At 39.6% G+C, this 16,631-nt stretch overlaps 1 protein-coding gene across 3 annotated transcripts in view; it reads left to right on the plus strand.

The window, feature by feature from the left end:
* The first annotated feature begins 371 nt into the window (after nt 1-371).
* Nucleotides 372-16,631, plus strand: part of TAFA2 (TAFA chemokine like family member 2) — a 183,992-nt gene continuing 167,732 nt past the window's right edge. For all 3 annotated transcript variants that reach the window (XR_008431237.1, XM_053944212.1, XM_053944211.1), the window contains exon 1: nt 372-1,131. The gene's annotated coding sequence lies outside the window, so the exon portion shown is untranslated. The remainder of the gene's footprint in view (nt 1,132-16,631) is intronic.

The raw sequence follows: 16,631 nt of genomic DNA on the forward strand, positions 1-16,631 counted from the left end.
GGTAGCTGCCCTGCCCGGCCCGGCCCGGCCCGGCTGCTCCCTCCCCGCCCGGCGCCCCAGCCTCCCACCGCAGGGCCAGAGGGGTCCCGGGGGAGCGGCGGCGCGGCCGCCGGGGGTCCGCGGGGATCTCCCCGGCCACATGCGCCTGGGCGTAAACTTCGCACCCCCGCACCGCCGCTCGGAGAGGAAAGGAGAGAAGGGAGAGCTGCTCTGCGGAGAGGGCGGCGGAGGGAGGCGGCCCCAGCCCCAGTGTGCGCGGGCGGCGGCGGCGGGCGCTGCCGGCTGAGCCCCGCTGCTCGGTCAGACAGAACGGCGGCCGCTGGGACCTGCTCCCTCGTAAGGGCTGGGGAGGACAGCCGCGAGTGGCCGGATAAATACGGGGGAGGAGAAGGGCGTCTCTCCCTTTCCCCACCTCCCTCCACCTCCTCCCTCCGCCCCCGCCGCGGAGGGCGCTCTTGGAACTGCCTCTGTCTGTCCGGGCGCCCGGGGCGTCTCCGCGCCCTTCCGCGGTGCGGTGCGCGCAGGCTGGGCGCGGGAGGCTGCTGCCGCTGAAGGTGAAGCTCTCGCTCTCCAATTACTTTTCCCAAGAGAGAGAAGGAGGCAGCAGGAGGGGGAAGTCGTGCTGTGTGTGGAAGGCACACCAATCAGAGATGCTCTAACGGAGGGACTGCTGCAGGACGCGCCGGCTTCTCCTCCTTCCTCTGCCGGCGGCGCTGAATCGGGACCACGCGCAGCTGGCGTAGGGGCCGGAGCCGTACTGGACTGCAGGACTTACCCATCTCCGCTGTTCCAATAGCTCAACCATACTTCGTCCTCTCTATTTTTTTTTTTCTTAATACTCTGAAATCGTGCACAAGAAACACTTCAAGTCTTCTCTCCATTCCCAGTTACTTCACCCTTCCTCTAGCATCTCTTAGCCGGATTCCAGAGAGGCGGGGTGAGAGAGCCGGGCCCCGCGGACGGCTGCTGCCGCGGGGAGCCGAGCAGACGCGGCACGGCGCCGCTCCATGCCCCCGAGCGCTGGCGGGGCGCGGGGCGTGTGCCGGCGATGCCCGGGCGGTAAGGCTGGAGCTCCCCCCGGACGGGAGGCGGCCGATCGCTAGGCATTTCTAGCAAGAATCGGGACTGCAGGTAGGTGAGCGGAGCGCTCCAGGGTCGTGTGTCTGTCTGTGTGTCTGTCTGGGCGCTGGTGGGGCCGCCAGGTGATACTCTTGGCGGCTGGCGGAGACCCCGCGGGCGGCGGGCGCAAGTGGCCGCGGCGGGGCCAGGTGTGAGGTGTGCGGAGCGGCTGCCGCGGGTTGCGCCCTCCCGCTGCCCTAAAGTTGGACGAAGCCGGATGTAGAGAAGAGCTGCTTTGCCGTCCTTCTGCTGGGTACCTGGAGCAGCAGGCTGCAGCCTTTCGCCGGGCGATTCTCGAGGCTTTTGTTTTCCCTTTTAATTTTCTTTGATTTTACTTAAAAGAACAGTTCAACAGAGCCGAGAGGGAGGCAGGGGGAGCAGGGGAACCCACCCGGTTTTCAACTTTTATGGAACGGGTGGCCGCTAACTCGCAGGACCGTCGGGCACTTGGGGATTACTGTGCCCGGACGCTTTATCGGCCACCTTCAAGAGAACGGCTGGAAGAGCGGGTAGTCGCTTTCTGCGTCCTCTAAAAACAAAACAAACAAGAAAAAAAAAAAAAAGATAAAGGGAAGATTCATGGCTCCGTTTTTCTCTATGTGTAGTGCTCTCCAAGTTGTGCGTGTATAGTATGAAGCATACCTTGTCTGTCCACGTTGCTTTTGCAGAGAAAGTTTTAAAATAACCTGCTTTATTCCTGTGGAGCTGTGTGATCGGATACCAGGTTATCAATGCAAAGAATAAAGAGCAAGAGCTTGCACTGCCCTGTTGGGGTTGCTACGCATGGCTCTTCTGTATATTTCATTCCTACGGGAGTTAAAATGATTGCTTAAAGCATTTTAAATAATATGTGTAGCTACAGTTCTCCCTTTCCAGCTTTTGCTTGGAGCTTATCAGTGTTTTTTTTTTTTTTATAAGTACCTCAGTTCTACCACTGTCCCCCCAGTAGACATTGGCTAAGTATTTAAAGAACCATGCTTTGACTCCTGCAGAACTGTCAATTTAAATAATAAATCTACTCAACTCCTTTCACTGAAAACCCCATAAAGGATTCTGGGTCGTAGGGTCTTTGCACCACAGTGGATACATTTAAATTACTATTGACTAAATGATAATTGTTGTCTGGTTTCTCTGTCTTACCAGCTAGTTTCAGACTTTAGCATTCAGCCTACTATATGTTTAACACTTTAAAGCTACTTTATGGGCTAATTTAAGTCAAATTGAGAAATTAAGATTCCTACCTGTAGTGTTGGGTACACACTCGAAACATAGTGGTTCAGTGTTGCTAGGAGGATAGCTTAGCTGAAGTTGGGAAAGAGCATACTAAGATATTTTTATCAGAGGTGGCAAAGATTACAAGTTTCATTATACTTTTGCACATTAATTGTGCTGTCATCTCATACTGATGCCTAAATTGTTTTGTGAGTGTATAATTAACAATAGTAAAGTAATTAATATAAATTTCACTGTTAATATTTTATTTCAGAGAGCTGATGCTGCTGAAACAGTACTGAAAACCATGTGGGATTTATTTCACATAATCCAAATTTCCAGTAGTTATTCTTATAAATATAAACTACCTCAGTACCATAATTTCAGTGGAAAGCTTTGCTCAGTTGATATAGCAAATCAGATTTACTACTCACTGGTTCTGCATATTTTTTTGTACATAGAAGGTCCCTCAAAAATGTAGTATTAACTTTCGATAGTAGGTGACTAAGATAAAAGTAAGACTAAGATGGTAGTAGGTGACTAAGATAAAATCTTGATTCTGTCTTGCTGTTTTAATCAGAGAATGATGACTAAGCTGCCAGTACCTTTAATTATACTAGACACACGGGGTAACTTTTTCACCTGTTTCTTATGATCTGAGGGATCTCAGCTTTATGTGTAGATGCCTGTAGTGCACTTGATTATTCTGGTGGGGAATAAATGAAAAACTTGTTCTGAACGAAGGTAAATAGATGTGTGTACAGATGGATATTGGAGATGGTTTTACTGGCAGGTTGCAAAGTGATGATTCATTGAGCCCTGTCTAGATTTACATAAAGCAAATAATACTTTACACTGAATTGTTATGGCAGAGAAAAATGTAGCAGCCAAGAAGTTTCATGATTTCATCACAAGTGATGACAGACTTGATAAAGGACATCTTTACAAATAAAGGCAGTATGTTTTTGGTAAGCAAAATATAACCATGATGTTTTTCATATCTGAGCATCTTCACACCAAAATTTATTGCTGTTTGTGTTGCTACTTACCAACCAGTGTAAAGCCTAAATAATGTACTAGAAAGATGTTGCATTTATTATGTTGTATGTTTTGTTTACTATAAATAAGTAATGTAACAGTGCTAACTAGTTATCTCACTAAAGGAAATCACTGACTTGGAAGACAGAAAATCACAATACATAATACTCATCTACACAGAAATGTGATCACCATCTTGAAAAATTATTCTGAATGATACAACTATCAGTGAGCAAGCGGTTCTATGCCTCTGTTTTATCTTCTGCAGGATTTTATTAGAAATGCTTCATTAAATCACATTATTCTGCAGCTGTCTGCTCACTGAAAATTAAAATAAAAATCAGGAAATTTATCCAGCAGAGCAGTAATATTTCCTTTGTTAAGTACTGAAAGTTCAAATAAAGCAAGATCCTTTAGCATCAGTGTGCCAGAAGCACTGAGTACATCCTATTTTTGTGATATATGGATGGCATTTACAGATGCAATTCATCAATGTATTTATTAGTCAAATGTCATCAAACAAAGAAGATAAATGGCAGTAAACAAAGACTGCATGGTAATTCAGAGGCTAAAGCAACAGAAGACCCTACAATCTAATTAGTTAGATATTTTCAATCTGTATTTAAATATCTCATTTAAATGTCTTTAATCATTTTTCTATTGCATGTCCAAGTAATTCAGGTAGCAATAGCTTTTTATTGGAAAATATATTTTTCATTTACCTTTTGAATTTTGAAGGCATTGAGGCAAAAGTTGTGTAAGGATGAATCTAACAGAAGAGTACTATACCAGCAGAACTGAATACTGACCTGTCCGTGTTCATGACCATTTTTGTGTTGAGGGTTATCCCCAACTGATTTAGACTTTCATTGCTCCCTTGGAGTAGTTGCAGGTCTGACATTTTAAACCAGCTGGAGTATTTGCTCCATTATCCTTAGATCACTGAATTTAAGAGTGTGAATTTAATCCTTCACTACTTAGAAGGATTTTGCTTGTGCTTTGTTTTTTTTTTTTTTTTTTTTTTTCAGCATGATAAAGTAATTTCATAGTATACTCAGCTTCACAGAGTCCATTGTAAGTACACACTTTTACATTTGAAATATTTTTTAAAAACAGAAGTTCACTCTTAGGGCTATTCCAACAGGAAATTTGGCACATTGATTTGTTTTTATAATCTGTTAATATTTATATTGAAACACTTCTCCTCATTACTAAGTTCAGATATATAACATTCACCAGACATAGGAATGAATGTGGAAACATCAAGAGTAACGTTGCTCATTTCTCATGGTGACAGCTACAGAGCTATCTTCTTTTGCTCTTGTAGAACTTGGGAGGATAGTGGGGTTTATGCTTTGTTTCTCTATATACCCAAGCCAGCCACTCTTGTTTGCCATATGTAGTGAGTTATTTATCAAAAGAGATAACAAAATAATAGCAACCAGCTAATGTACCTTTTCATACTACTAGTGCAGAACAGTCACATTTTTAAGATAAACAATTCAATATCTTCATATAGCTTCTTTCATGTCATGTGTTTTGAAAGACACTTTGGAGATAGAAAAGAGAAAGCAAAGACCTTTAACTAGTTAAAGTAGTTAATAACTACCAGGTATGGCATGACACTACATAGTTAGATAAAATGATGAAGAGATGAAGTCACTGAAAAAGCTTTCTTAGCTTTTTCTTCTGTCCGAATACACTGATATGTAGAATGCACTTCAATCTGTTGCTTGAAGTAGCACTGGAAAATGCTTTGTATGGATTTGATCCTTAGTCCTTAACTAAACACTTATAGGAGAAGCTTCTATATGTTTTGTGGTGTGGAAGAATCGTTTATATAATTGCACATGTAAAAAGTTAGAAAATGCTTTTCCCCCTCATCTTTAAAGTTTAGCAAACCTCCTAATCTGTGCAATGTTCATAGCTTGCATTTTCTAGTTGCCTCACATCACATCTTGCTGATCTTGTAATAGGAAGCTTGAACACAGGTCTCTTGGCACCAGGACAGCATTGTGTACAGCCACCTCAGCTGTGAGCATCCTTTTAACAATGCCAAGGGGAAAGCCACGGTACAGGGTAGCACTCAGGTGAAAGCACACATAGCTTTTTTTGACTCCTGGGTGTTTGGTATTCTTCTATGCTTTTACCACAAATCAAAGCTAATGCAGCAGAAGGTTCTTTACATTGGCAAACTTCTCAAGTAAATAATAAACAATCACAGTTCAACAAACCTAGCTGGTTGTATAAATAACAAAATATTAATAAATGAGTCAGTAAATATCAAACACTTTTTAAATAGATAAACTTTTAGTCTTGCTTGTATGCTGGCCCCTCTCTCTGTGGAATATTTCTTGCCTCTTCTCTTGCTATATTAAGGTTCAGTATTTGAAGATGAGGTACTGGACTAGATGGATCACGGTCTTGATTCAATAAAGCAATTTCTTTCTTGAAATGCAAGGAGGCAGTATTGCAGTGCTGCATATTTACTTTACTTACAAGAACCAAACTGCAAGAACCAAACTGCAGTTGCTTACTGTACTGCTTTTGCTTTTTTTTCCACTTTTAAAAGCAGGATATAAAACATTTCTAAAATAAATCTGTCAGTAACATGCAGTCTCACACCAGCTCTTTTAGAGAGAGAAGCACAGACCTGACTAGTCTCTCACATTTGCAGTGATATTCTCATATTGGATTTTTTCTACTCCCTCACTGCATTTTCTGCATCACATATTGATAAGGCAGAGCTGTGGCCTCTGATCCATCCTGCCACAAAGCAGTCAGTTATCTAGCGGGTGTTCTTCCTCATCTCTGTCTGACAGGTTGTGTCATGGACGGGGTAGAGGGTGTGGCTCAGACCTTGGGTGACCCAGTGGATTTTCATGCTCATCTGAGCATCTTTATACAGAACAGTCTTTCTGGTTACAGGTTGTCCCTGCCTTACCCCTCACCATGTGAAACTGTGTATGAGAGAACCTGTGCCAAAGCCTTTGGCATGCAGTCATGCAGCCTTAGGATAGGTGCTGCCTTTGGCCTCGTGACTGTGCATTTGGGAGAGCTGTGAGCACTGCATCCAAACCATGGACTCCAGATCCCCTGTCAGTTGACAGTGTTTGTTCCCATTTAAGATACCTGTTTGGCCTTTCAGGTTCTAGGCTTAACGGTAGTTTGTCACTGGGTATTGTGTTATTGCATTTAATAGCACTGCAAAGTCACACAGGACATCTTGATGGCTCTGAGGGAAGCTAATGTCTTTCTGTGCTATTTGTATGTTGTAAACTGTTTGAAATGTCGATCGTTTCCAGTAAGAGATGAAAGTGAGTACCATCTGAAGCTTGTCTCATGATTTATCTAAGATGAATTAGTAGTCTTTGGTTTGAACTGTAGAAGTGTCCAAGTCCCAAAAGTCGTCACTGGGAAAAATTAGGATGTGTTCCTGCTGTGTGCAGAGAGGCAAAACTTGAGGTCTGATCATGTGGGACATTTCAGCTGGCGTGGCTTCAATGGGACCAATCAAATTAATTATGTGATTTAAGTCTTTTCTGTAGTGAGTCTGAATAAATATTTCTAACTGTTTAGACTGATCTGTGCTGAAAGCATGTAGGTGGGGTGCTGTTTTGATAACTATGTTTGTGTCTGTATTATGGGTATAAATTTAAGACTTGAGCTTTATTTCAGTGGTTTACCACTCCTACACCTTTTATAAAGCTTCAATCCTGTTATATTCAGAAGAGAGACTATGTAACAGCAAGAAAATTTCAGAAAGATTCTACAGGTGTAAGGGAACTCTGCATTATAAAGTTAGAGGCTACTATTACAATAATGTAAATTTTCAAATATGGTGGTGTTGGTGTGGCACCAAAGTAAAATATCAATTTCTGACTAAGCATATCAGGCTCTGGTATTTGTGCAGGAAATTAGGTCACATTTAGAGCCTAATTGCAGAAATAAAGATCTGTTTCAGCACCATTAGAAGAGAAGAATACCCTCTCTGGGGTATATCCTCTCTTCAGATTCTGTTACCTGTCCAAATTTAGGGTAAAAGAAATGTCAATCTATGCATTGCAACAAATAAGCTATTATTAAACAAGATGGGAAGTTTTATCTTAAGATCTGGTAACAGCAGTAAAGAGAGAGAGATAAGTTCAGTTCTATGGGCTTACTGGAATCAAGACACAAGAAATATTGTATTTATATTCTAACATAACATGCCATAAATTTAGATATGGTATTATCAGCCAGTACACTGACATTTCTCATTATTATGATCCTGCTTATTTCTGTTCAGCCTAGATTCACGAGGGATAAACCTTGCATTAGAATTAAGGTAATATTTAAAATGCATAACTGCCAAAGTGTCCAAACTTACATAAAGAAGGCATTACGCTGGTATTTGTGCAATGGATGTTCAAATAAAGAAGTGGCCATGAATCCTGATTGAGCTTCTGATTTAGGAAATGTTGGAGTTTTTTTTTTCCCTAATGCAGATTCATTTTTCCTTTATGGCAATGAGATTTTATTAGTCTGGTTATAAACATTGTCATTGTGATTGTTCTGATTTAGCCCCAGTAGGCAGCTCAGCCCACTCAGCCACTTGCTCACTCCCTCTCAGTGAGATGGGGAAGAGAATTGGAACAGTAACAGTGAGAAAACTTGTGGGTTAAGACAGTTTAATAGGTAAAGCAAAAGCTGCACACACAAGCATAGCAAAACAAGGAATTAATTCAGCACTTTGCACTGGCAGGCAGGGGTGCAGCCATCTCCAGGAAAGCGGAGCTCCATCACACGTCGCGGTGACTTGTGAAATGTATTCCAAATCCCGCTTCTTCCCTGTGGCTTTGTATGCTGAGCATGACCTCATATGATATGAAATATCACTTTGGCTATTTGGGGTCAGCAGTCCTGCATCTCCAATCTTTTCACTGGTGGAGCAATGTGAGGAAGAGAAAAAAGGCCTTGATGCTGTTTAAGCACTGTGTAGCAGTAACTAAACACATCTCTTTTATCAACACTGTTTTGGTCAGAAATCTAAAACACAGCAACTTCAAAGCAACTAGAACAATATTAACTCTATTCCTGCCAAACCCAGTACAATCTTTATCACTTATCCTTACAATTTACATCACCCTTAGGTCCCATGTTGTTCAATATCCTCTCATTAACCACCCCTTTTCCCTTCTCACTCTCTAATATATGCAATTTTTATTTGTTTAGTCTGCGGCCCACCAGTGTATAATGTCCATAAAATGCCAATTGAGTTAATCCAGTCCTTGACTTGGATTCTGTTTGTTATGGTGGTCACTCAGGAGAGGAGAGGTGGTTGTTTTGTGGAGTTACTGGGCACAAAAGCCAGCTCAGTTGGGTCACTGCTGCCCTTGCACTGGTTGTTGTAAGGGTTGTCCTCAACTGGTTTGTGTGGTTCTTGCTGTAATACTTACTGTAACATGCAACTCAAATAATGGCTTATGGCAATTTAAATGTATATCTATTGCAGTCTCCATCTCTGGTCCCTTTGGACCAGGCCATAGGGTTTTACATTGCAGTGAACTTCCCTGATTGCCACTGCTGCAGCATGGGTCTGTCCATAAGCCATAGCCTGTTCAGGGGTGTATCTGCTGCAGTGTGGACTAATCCACAGCTGTGGTCACTCTCAAGTGTGCTCCACTGCTCTGGTGTGGCCTTATCCTTGGACCACAGCGCCTTCAGGGGTGTACCTGCTGTATTGTGGCCTTATCCATGGCCGGGTCACAAATTTGAAACACGAGCTACTATTAAGAAAGGTAACTCTATCCCAGCTAAAACCAGTACATTGATAGGAGTATTTTGGTGATTGTATTCCAGATTTTATTTTACCATGTAGATCAGCTTGTGACCAAAGCCCAACAACATAAGAGAATGCAACTCTGGGTAACTTTCTTCCCCTTGTACACTGCTTTTGCATCAGATGTGATTTGGAGCCCACAGCTTACAGTTCTTTGTACATTGGGCCTTTAGATGACTCTGTGAGGTTTTCAGCAGCTTTAGCCCTCCTGTTTGTGCAGGCTAGCCTGGCATGCACCTGTTTGTGTACATGCAAATGCACAGCTGCCTTCTCCCATTCCGATCGTGTCTGTGTCCCCTTGTGTAATTGTTGAGGTCACTGCTTATGGAAAATGTACTAGGAGAAAGTTTAAGCCTCAATCATCTGTTCTGAGCTTCTTTCCCTTTGAGACTGTGGTATAATGTTTTGGGTTTGAGGATTTTTTGACAGCTTAATTGTTCTCAAGTATTTCAAATAGTCTTTGGACTTGCTTTTTTTTGTTGCATTATTATGAAGATATATTTGACACTGAGTAAATACACACTTGGTATGTTTTTTCATTGGAAGAAAACTTTAAAAATTGCTAATTATTCATCAAATAAATTCTTCATAAAATGCAAGAAAAATGTTTACTCAACTATTGCTATAGCTGCTTGAATACTCCAAGTCTCTTTAATATGACACCTTATTCCCATTTCCACTTTAAAAATTGAGCACTCAGTAATAGCACACATAGTCTCTCCTTCCTCATCATGTCTCAGCTGCTCATAACCTAACTTTTTCTCCTCTGGTTCTCCTTGTCCTTCCTTTTCTCTTCACTGTTCACCTCATCTGCATTGGTGTCATATGATCTTTCCGAACGTCAAGTAAATGCAGACTGCAGTCAGCATTACCAAATTGCTCTCCTGCCAGAAAAGTCTCTTTTCATGTGCATGACCCATCATCTCACAGTTAGCTGCAAGTCATTCTGATTTCCAAATTTTCAATGTATTTTCTATTTAATGAGCTATTAGACATTATGCACTTTTTAACTTCATTTTTTTCTGACTAACTCTTTCCTCCTGATAATTATAGCTTTCGAAAGAAACAATTAACTTGAAACCAATTCTTCAACAGAAGTGGCATTATTTAGATAGCATTCCTCCATCTTCATGCACTAGGGATTCTCTCATTAGGATTAATTTGTATTTGGAAACTCATGGAGACCACTGTATCAGTCCAGTAGCCACCATGGTGTCATCAATAACATAGACAAGGCTACTGCATATGCTATTTTAATAAAACATAAAATGAAGGTAGGTACATGGCTGGCTGGGTAGTTAATTTTTACTTTGTCTAAATGAAAAAAAAAAAAAAGTTTATATATTTTCTTCACCCAGGAGAATGCTTTGAGTAAACCCGAGCACAAACACAAATAATATTCCATATGTATTGCAAAGATTTGGACATTTTTGAATTGGTGTGTTATTCTCATATATTCTTTTGGTGATGATAATATTCTGTTTATTAGGATAATTCTTCAAATTAAGTGTGTCTAATAACAAGCTGGCAAAAATTGCAGCTGACTCAGTTACAATGAAGGAGTGAGTTCAACATTTGTGGCTCACTTGTAAGGTTCCCTTACATCCGTGTGTTTATTAAATCTAATAATATGTACTAATGCAGGCTATATAATCCTGGTTTTATCATTGTGGTTGATTACACCTAGTTAATAGATACAAACTAAATGTATATGCAAACTGCCAAAGGATCACCTTGTGCTGAATCCTAATAATCTTTCCACGAATGCTAATATTTTTGTTTTTTGCTGCTTTGAGTTCCACTTAAGCAAAATATGGAAATGATTAATGGAAGGAAAACTTATCCATGACTCTGTCATGGAAGTTGGTAGAAATGTCCCAGCTGCTGTAAAAGAGTCTCTGATAGGCTCCTTTCATTGGTTGCATATTGGAGCTCCTACCTCATTCTCACAGTTACTTTGTGGGAATAATATTGAAAATGTTCCTGTGAGAAAATTTCTTTTTTATGAATCTGTACATGTTAAATGCAGATTCAAAATGAATACAAGATGCATATAATTGAAAAATATGCTGAGAAGTTTTGGTAATTTGTAGAATCCTTGTCGCCTTTGTACATGAAGGGTATGTTGTGTATTCCTTTCTGTCTTGGATACTGCAAGGTCACAATTTACCTGTGCCTTGTGCACCTTTGCAGCCCTGTTTGAGAAAATAGCTAAGTGTACAGGTGAGCAATTAGTCAAGCAGATAACTTTATTTCTCCCCTCATTTCTCTGGAACTTTTTGGTTCAACACTGCTTCAGTTCAGTTGCAATTTTTTCTGGTTCTTATCATGGTATCAAGACAGGCCTAGTTCTGTCAGCTGAAATAATAAAATATTTCTCACTAGTGAATGATTCAGGTGGTTCAAAGCCAGATTTTAAAAGCAAAATATTTTTTAGTCTCCCAAACTTCCTACCCATTAAACAAAGAGATAAAATAGTCTGTATGTACCAAATCCTTCCTAAGCTTTACTGTTTTACTGAAAAAGTAAGAAGCTATGATTTTGTGATTTGTCCACAGCTATTCTGTGAGCTGCACATTTTGGTCTCTGTGTCTTCTTAGTGTCCTAAGCGATTGTTGGTAATTCATGGCCTCTTTCCTGGAGAGACAATTTATAGCTGTCTGGTTCTTCTAATTTCTGTGTGTATTCTAGTCTTGACCAGAAGATCTGTATAACTTTTATCTAATACTGGAAAGGAACATTTTTCCATTTACTGACCAAGCCATTATGACTTTAAATTACTGTCCCTCCATAGATATAATTATTCTTTTTATTTGCAGCTGGGTACTTACCTTTGCATGTAAAATACATTTACAACCCTGTAAGCATAACAATCCTTAAAACATTATGTACTGACCATATATGAATAGCTATGTAACAGTCTAATATTATCAACTGAAACCATAAGATAAACATGCATAGTTTTGCTGTATATACAATATATTCCTAGATCAGTAGTGGGCTGTGGAGTTCAGACCCACAGTGATGATCATAATAGGGATGGGATATTGGAGAGATTTAAAGTTGCGTCTTTCTCTGTTCTTCCACTTTTGCAGTTATTATTTGTTGGCTAATTAGCATTTTCTTTTTTAATTGAGCTTTGCCAAAGAGTGAATCAGACCTACTGTAATATTTTTAGGTATTGGACTACAGGTCGTTTTGGAAGTAGAGGGAAATAGATGATAGAACTGTCTATATAATGATAAGTTAGTTCCCACAATATGATTGCTTCTGGTAGAAGTTATTGTTTGAAAATCATAGCTTGCTTTAGTTTCTCCTTTCCCCTCAGATCAGGAGAATTCTTAAACTTAATTCATAGTTATGAAATAAGTGATTGGAGCCCACTGGAAAAGGAAATAGTATAGTGGACAAAAAATTTCTCTGTTTTGTTTTTATCAGCTGTTGCTGAGGTTCTCCAGTGAGTCTGATCTTAAAAAAGACCTTCAGTTTTTATCCATTAGATCTCTTCTGTGAAGGAGAAGAAAAGTTTCTCTATTAAGGTACTTCAGTAATGGCCAGAGTCAGAGAACAAGTGGGACTACAATCTAACAAAAGAAGGAACTGAGAATGTAAGAAAAGTACTTCTTTGTACTTTGATGAATACGTTGTCAAATTCTTTCTGCTGGTTAGTGGCAGACAGTGGACAGTGTTTCACATAACACTGTTACAAGACAAATGCAAATTTGTCCAGGCACTGAGTAGTTGTTTCCACTTTGGAGGAAAGAAACTGTACCTGACCTCTGCCTTCTGTTCTATTTTTGTTTTATGCTCTTTTCATATTTTTGGAAGACATTTCATTAGTGTTTCCTAGAAATGTCTAACCATGCATTGTAGAAAAGCATGTCTGCCTATGACGTTCCATGGAAGCCTGGTTTGTAAGGCCTTTTCATTTTTAACTGTTGTAAATGCTTTCTAGCACTGAAGAAAATAAAACCATAATTGGGGAACAGGAGAATGTAGATGTCCTTCCTTTTTTTAATTTAAACAATTTTTAACCTAGGCTTCTTCCCAAGAAATACTTCCTTTGAAAAATTAACCCAAATCTATTGTTCTACTGCATTTTTTGTGTTTTTTTTTCTTTTTTTTTTTTTAAAGAATTGTTATTGAATGAAATAATGTCTTTGATTAGTGGCAACATACTAACAATTAGGAACTTCTGTATACCTATAAATACATTCTTCTACAAAAATTCGATCTCTAAGTTAAATACCCCTCAGTTCAATGAATGAATGACAATTACTTTAAGTAGTGGTGTAATAAAGGAGCACAACCCATTGGTTTTGTTTTTATTAGCATAATAAGTTATAGTAGTAATTTTCTGTGAGAGTTTTAATTTTCCAGTATAATATGCAGTGAACTTGTAATGGTTCCTGAACTAAGTGTAATGTTTTCCATTTCTTTGCCATTTGAGGGCACTTCCTCATACCTCTGAATGCTTTCAAGCCTCTAGTCCTTTATCTGTCTTTGAGCATAGCTAACATTTTGCCATTCCACTGACTTTCAACACCAGGCTTCCTTGGTGAGTCTAACTGATTTGTGGTCAGGGTTCAATAAAACAGACAGAAACATTTTAAATCCAAAGTTATTTTTAATATTAAAAATCAAATATAGAAATACAAAGTAGATTTTAAAATACAGTCTGTTCTTTCTATCTTATGCTTCAGCTTACCTCTTCCATTTCGTACCCTGAGTTGATTTCACTTCTGCAGTTGCTCAAAGATCTGTGTAACACAGTAGCTTTTTCAGAAAAAGCTAAAGGACTTGAGCAACAGACATTACAATCATTAAAACTGGTTTTTAAAATAGCATCATATCCCTTCATGGTTAGCTTCATGTGTTCAGTTTCTCTGCTAGCCTACAATACTATAGAGCTTTCAGACTGACTACTGCATACCTCCTTTTTAATTTCAGTCTCAGAGGTGACGAAGGAGGTTTAAAACCTGCTCAGATGGCCTAGATCTGTCAGAGAAAAGAGAGTCAAGCCCTTCACATAGCCATTGCAGATACTCTGAAATTCACTCTGAGAATCTCATTTAACAAAAGCTCTTTGGGTGGCTGATTTTGACTGAAAGGGTGAAGGTGAAGCCACCTCTCGGCATTTTCAGCCCTAATAAAACTTGTGGCTGGAATTTACCTTTTCACTGATATGATCATATCCAGAAGCTGGATAACAGCAACAATTGTGTTTCACCACCCCCTTGTGTTACTTGATTGGCCTGAATATCTTTTTCCAGCAATTAAATTTTGTGACTTGGAATGATACGGCTAGACATAGCAGTCTCACAGGTCTCATAGTATTATGTTTCCTTGCCTGTTCAAACATATGGTAGTAATTTTATTTTTTGAAGTTATTCTTTTTAATCTTGAAGCCTCTACTCAAAAATGTATTAAACCTCCTGGTATTTGGAGTAGAGTAATAATGGTCCATCATCAAATAAAATTCCTGAGCTAGCACACAGGACCAGAAAAGAGCACCTTTTTAGACATTGCCTTCTCTTTTTCAAAGACACTCAAACCCCACAAGCTATACAAGATTAAAAGTAAATACACGTTAAATTGTGATTTATTTTGTTGTCAGATCATGAACCTTTGCAAAGCTACATTTGAAATGACAGTAACTTATTTTCATGGTAAAAGAAACTCTTTCTTTAGAGACTTCAATGTTCTGCAAAAGTAAAACACTGTATGTTACCTTGTTACTGCTTTGTGAAGTTTAAATTAGAGTCCAGTGCTTCTTGGCTTTAGGAGTTGGAAATGTGGTCATAACCTACCAAAAAGGGCATTAAAGGCAGGATTCAGATTGAGATTGATACCTAAAATAAGTGTCCACTTCCAATTGGAGGTAAGTGGTTTAGCTTCATAGTCAAGGGAGATCCAGGGTAGGATTCAAGTGTATAACATAATTTAAAACTCTCTAAAGCATCTTGTCTGGCCTCCAAGTGCTACTTCACATTGTTGCAGAACCCTATCTGAATCATAAGCAAAATGGCTTGCATCACATCTGCTGATCCCTTCTCTTGGGCATTTCAGATGGCTCTAGATGGTTATGTTTGGGTACTCAAATCCTGTTGCTGATCAATAAACCTAGAAAGTGATTCTGCTTGCTTTAAAATGCCTATCTGCTTTGGATCAACTAAATTGTACTTCAAATCACCGCAGGTTGTTTAAGTTGAATAACTTGCCTTAAAGGCAGCATTTTAACCATTCATGGTGAACATTTTAAATATGGCAAAATATTTGAGATATTTGGATGGACTTTATAGTGGTGTACCAGACCAATAACGTCAAACATAATGTTTCGCTCTGTACTCATCACTGGTGAAGCTTCACCTTGAGGACTGTGTTCAGTTCTGGGCCCCTCACAAGAAGTATATCGGTGTGAAGGGCAATGAAACTGGTGAAGGTCTGGAGCACAAGTTGTATGAGGAGTAGCTGAGGGAGCTGGAGGTGTTTAACCTGGAGATGAGGAGCTTCAGGGGAGACCTTATCACTCTTTACAACTGCCTGACAGGAGCCTGTACCTTGGTGGAGGCTAGCTTCTTCTCACAGGCAACTTGTGACAGGACAAGAGGACAGAGCCTCAATCTGTGCCAGGGGAGGTTCAGGTTGGACATCAGGAAATATTTGTTCATGGAAAGGGTGGTTAAGCATTTGAACAGGCTGCCCAGTAAGGTGGTGGAATCACCATCTCTGGAGGTGTTCAAGAAATGACTGGACATGGCACTTAGTGCTGTGGTTTAGTGCACAAGGTGGTGATTGGGCAAAAGTGGAATTGATCATGGAGGTCTTTTCCAACCTATGATTTAGTTAACTGAACTGAGTACTTACATTTCAATGCCTAAATGTAGGTGCCATAATCCTGAACATATTGCTACCTATGTTACTGATAGATAACAGAAAGAATAGTAGCATCATATACAACAATAACAAAACTAATTAACATTGGAGACAATTTCTGCTAAAACTTTTAATTTCTTTTTTGTCTGTTGTTTAGTGATACAGTCTAATACAAAATCCTAATGTGTGAAAAAAATCCGCTGCTGCCCCTTGAAAGTCTGAATATTAAACTGAAGTCTGAAATATCTCACAAGTTACGAGCCTGTTAATCAAACTCTTTAAGCTAGATTTAATGTTTCTGGTAATTCTAAGAGAAATAAATAATCAGAGATTTTTAATAATAATAAAAAATATAATATGTTACACATATTATACATATAATACATGTATTAATAAGAAAGAAATAAACAGCTTTTAAAATTAGGTCTGGAAAGGGTGCTTCCAGCTTTCCTTCTAGTTTATAAGGAGCATGACATTAACTTTTGAATAAAGTTGTGAATAAATGAATAAATTTTAAAAATGAATAAATTTTATTTCTCAGCTCAGGTTTTGTTGCTGAGACCAT

The sequence above is a fragment of the Vidua chalybeata genome, chromosome 5 (genome assembly GCF_026979565.1).
Source record: "Vidua chalybeata isolate OUT-0048 chromosome 5, bVidCha1 merged haplotype, whole genome shotgun sequence".
In the NCBI taxonomy this organism is placed as follows: domain Eukaryota; kingdom Metazoa; phylum Chordata; class Aves; order Passeriformes; family Viduidae; genus Vidua; species Vidua chalybeata.